General features: G+C 37.9%; 1 long non-coding RNA gene across 1 annotated transcript; it reads right to left on the bottom strand.

Moving 5' to 3' along the window:
- Positions 1-3,531: 3,531 nt before the first annotated feature.
- LOC149549974 (uncharacterized) lies at positions 3,532-3,856 on the bottom strand. Its single transcript, XR_016354504.1, has 2 exons — positions 3,777-3,856; positions 3,532-3,668 (listed from the first exon to the last, which is right to left on the bottom strand). It is a non-coding gene; the product is annotated as an uncharacterized LOC149549974 (long non-coding RNA).
- Positions 3,857-5,011: the final 1,155 nt, after the last annotated feature.

Raw genomic sequence — 5,011 nt, 5'->3', positions numbered from 1 at the left:
GGTTCTAGGACCCCTAGAGACATATGTCGTCGTTTAATGTGTCAAAGGGGGTCATAGGGCCCTTTGACCCATATGACCCATTCAAATATGTTCCTAAGGGTCTGAGGACCTCTAGCGACATATGTTGTCGTTTAATGAGTCAAAGAGAGTCATAGGTCACCCTATGACCCTCTTTGACCAATATTGCCCATTCGAATATGTCCCTAGGGGTTTTAGGACCCCTAGAGACATATGTTATCGTTTAATGGGTCAAAGAGAGTCATAGGTCACCCTATAACCCCCTTTGACCCATATTACCCATTGGAATATGTCGCTAGGGGTCTTAGAACCCCTAGGGACATATGTTGTCATTTAATGGGTGAAAGGGCATCATAGGTCACCCTATGACCCCCTTTGACCCATATGAATGATTCAAATATGTCCCTATGGGTCCTAGGACCCCTAGGGACATATGTTATCGTTTAATGGGTCAAAGGGTGTCATAAGACACCCTATGACCCTCTTTGACCCATATGAACGATTCGAATATGTTCTTAGCAGTCTTAGGACCCATAGGAACATATGTCATTGTTTAATTGGTCAAAGGGGGTCTATGACCCTCTTTGGCCCATATGGCCCATTCGAATATGTCCTTAGGACCCTTAGGGACATATGTCGTAATTTAATGGGTTAAAGGGGGTCATAGGGCAGCCTATGACCCCCTTTGACCCATATGAACAATTTGAATATGTCCTTAGGGGTCCCAAGACTCCTAAGGATATATGTCGTCGTTTAATGGGTCAAAGGGTGTCATAGGTCACCCTATGACCCCCTTTGACCCATATGAACAATTCAAATATGTCCCTAGGGGTTATAGGACCCCTAGAGACATATGTCATCGTTTAATGGGTCAAAAGCGGCCATAGGTCACCCTATGACCTCCTTTGACCCATATGAACAATTTGAATATGTCCCTAGGGGTTATAGGACCCCTAGAGACAAATATCATCATTTAATGGGTCAAAGGGGGTCATAGGTCACCCTATGACCCCCATTGTCCCATATGACTCATTCAAATATGTTCCTAGGGGTTCGAGGACCTCTAGCGGCATATGTCATTGTTTAATAGGTCAAAGGGGGTTATAGGTCACCCTATGACCCCCTTTGACCCATATGACCCATTCGAATATGTTCTTAGGGGTCTGAGGACCCCTAGCGACAGATGTCCTCATTTAATGGGTCAAAGAGGGTCATAGGGTGACCTATGACCCCATTTCACACATATTACCCATTGAATATGTCCCTAGGGGTTCTAGGACCCCTAGAGACATATGTTGTCATTTATTGGGTCAAAGAGAGTAATAGGTCATGACCCCTATGACTCCCTTTGACCCATATTACCCATTCAAATATGTCCCTAGGGGTCCTAAAACCTCTAGGGACATATGTCGTCGTTTAATGGATCAAAGGGAATTATAGGTCACCTTATGACCCCCTTTGACCTATGTGAATGATTTGAATATGTCCGTAGGAGTCCCAAGACCCCTAGCGACATATGTCATCATTTAATGGGTCAAAGGGGGTCATAGGTCACGCTATGACCCCCTTTGACCCATATGAACAATTTGAATATGTCCCTATGAGTTCTAGGACCCCTAGAGACATATGTCATCGTTTAATGGGTCAAAGGGGGTTATAGGTCACCCTATGACCCCCTTTGACCCATATGACCCATTCGAATATGTTCTTAGGGGTCTGAGGACCCCTAGCGACATATGTTGTCGTTTAATGGATCAAAGAGAGTCATAGGTCACCCTATGACCCTCTTTGACCCATATTACCCATTCGAATATGTCCCTAGGGGTTCTAGGACCCCTAGAGACATATGTTGTCGTTTAATGGGTCAAAGAGAGTCATAGGTCACCTTATGACCCCCTTTGACCCATATTACCCATTCAAATATGTTGCTAGGGGTCTTAGAACCCCTAGGGACATATGTTGTCATTTAATGGGTCAAAGGGGGCCATAGGTAGAAAATTCATAGTTAATTATTTTTTTGGAATAAAAATACCGAAAAATATGCGTCACATCCGGGCATGGGTCTACTTTTTATATCTATAATTATATTAAAAAAAATTATGATTTGATTTTGATTAAGGTGGTCAGACATACACCTACTTTTTATTTTCGCGCTGAAATTTTCTTAGTACTGCATTAAAATTCAAACTTTTGACCAATTAATTATTTTTTTCTCCTAATAAGGCCTAGTAGTTTAGAAACTACATTCAATTTCTTACAGATTGTTTTCTTACAAATTTTTGATATAAAGTACATAACCAGTTCAAAATTATGTATCAAATTGACATAAACCTGATTTGTTAATTTTTCACTGCTACTTAAGGCCATAGTTTGGTACACCATGATCCTGTACATACCCATTTACGCTTTCAATTTAACTAATTAGGACATGTGCTTTCAATTTTAGGACATGTGAGCTTTCGATTTAACTAATTACCTGACATGTGAGCTTTCAAGTTCAAATTGCGATTTGTTTAACTAAATTTTGAACATGTACATGTTTTAAGTTGGATTTGAATTAGAACATTGGGCTTAAGGGGATAAAATTCTAGGATATGTGTACAAATTAAAATTTCACTATGATTAAAATTTGAAATGTAACTCAAGAATAATTTGAAATTTGGTTCAAACTATTTGAAATTTGGTTGAACAATTAGTTGATCAATTTGAAATTTGGTGGAATAACTAATTTTCTAAATTGAACTTTTACTCTTTCATTTTTAACTTGATGTCTTGAATTTATTTAACTTTCTATGATATTGAACTTTCTATTTCATTTAACTTGTCAATTTTAGAACACATGTATGCTTTCAATTTAACTAATTAGGACATGTGCTTTCAATTTTAGGACATGTGAGCTTTTGATTTAACTAATTACTTGACATGTAAGCTTTCAAGTTCAAATTGTGATTTGTTTAACTAAATTTTGAACATGTACATGTTTTAAGTTGGACTTGATTTAGAACATTGGGCTTAAGAGGATAAAATTCTAGGATATGTGTACAAATAACAGGGATGAGTTCTATAGATTTACTCCAGTTAGGAATTATGTACAACTAATTACCTGATACTTGAACATTTAATACATGATATATTACCAGACATTTAAATTACATGAACTATATATATATATATATATATATATATATATATATCTAAATTTAATCAATATATTACATGTGTACATATCTAAATAAATTACTTACATATCTTAGATAGAAATAATTTATAATATACTAGATCTAGATTTATAATGTATTAGATTCCATAACATAATGTAACATTTATCAATCATCTCAAGAACAAATAACAAAAACATGTATCTATCTAGAGATCTATCAAAAGATAATATCAAATATAAATAGCGTGCACACATTTAGACATGCAGATCTAGGTAAATCTATATCAAATCAAATATAAATATGACATGCATCATGTGTGTAATAAAGTGTCTATCTAATATATGAAGGTCTCTCTGGATGAAAGTCTAGAACAAATCATCTAGATAAAAAAAACTATAGATCATCAAGTGCAGTACTATCATCGCCACGCCTCCTCACAACGCGATCTGAAGACTGACTATCAAGGTGCTCACTAGGATGTGCTGACCCCTATATATAAATTCGAGAGAAAGTGATATCAATACATACATACATTTAATCAAGAGAAATTGATATTGAAATACATGTACACATAATCAAAACATAAATAAACATTACCTGTCCACTACTGACATCATCCAATGAGTCTTGATGACATACACAATCTGGCATCAAAGTTGGAGTAAAAAGAGGCATGTCCCCCTACATTGTACATGTGCTTGTACAACACATCAAATTAAAATTTCTCTATGATTACAAATCTACGTGCATGATAGACATACATGTGCACGCATGCACATGTGTCAATTAAATTAGTTTCAAATGATTGAAATTTTAACATGAACAATTTTTTTTTTTACCTATGTAGATGGTGGCATCTGATAATACTCAGACTGCCTAGCATCGATCGTGTCCACTAATGCATCCAAATTTCACTGCGTCACATCAAGGTCCATCTCTACATCTACGCGAGCCCAATGACTGGTGACTGGCACACATCCTCATAATGATGAGCCAAGTGGACTATGTAGATGAGATGGCATAGAAGTAGAATCATCGTGTGTCAACAAGTCCATCCATCCTATGGTCAGCAAGCTCAAATCAACATCATTAAGGCCCACATCTCAACTCTTAGCCTGCCCTGTAACATTAGGTGAAGGGTCTATGGTATGTATATGTCTCTCTGGAGCAAAAGAGTGGTCAGTAGGTGGATCATCATGTGCACTACCACCATGACCACTACTTGATCGATGAGAGGAATATGGTTGAGGATGTGTCCTAGTACTACCATGGACATGATCTTGAACATCTGATATGGGTATGCCAAGATGCTCTGATAAAAATCTATATGTATCTAATAGATCCTCAGCTAGACCAATCATAGTATCTCATGCTAACACTCCATTGAGACCCTCTAAGCTAGCCATTGATGGGATGCCTACTGCACTATACAAGTCTCCTGAAGATGAAGCATAGGATGATGATCTGGAATGTCGATGAGACATCAAATACTGACCAACCTCATCACTCAAAATAAATCTGACAGTTGGTGCAATCTCTCCAACTCCCTGAATGACCCCACGTAACTGAGTGCTACGCATGGCCTCATTAGCCGATGGACCTAACATAGGGGAAATAGTAGGTGCCCTCTCTTCGACAATCAATCTTGGTGCTAGTGGGGGATGACCTGGCTACCTATCAGGAAATCTACCACGCCCCTATCCTAAATGTCCTAGTAAATTTGTGTAGTTCACCGCCCTGCATAAGAAAACCTCTACATAAAGCTATCGGGCAAAATAGAGTGGAATTTGGTCATTATTTGGATAACGACCGTGGGCAACAAGGAAGCGTGG

Source organism: Cupressus sempervirens, chromosome 7 (genome assembly GCF_028749045.1).
Source record: "Cupressus sempervirens isolate cs-2001-9-10 chromosome 7, ASM2874904v1, whole genome shotgun sequence".
NCBI lineage: Eukaryota > Viridiplantae > Streptophyta > Pinopsida > Cupressales > Cupressaceae > Cupressus > Cupressus sempervirens.
This window is presented reverse-complemented; position numbering and strand designations above follow the sequence as displayed.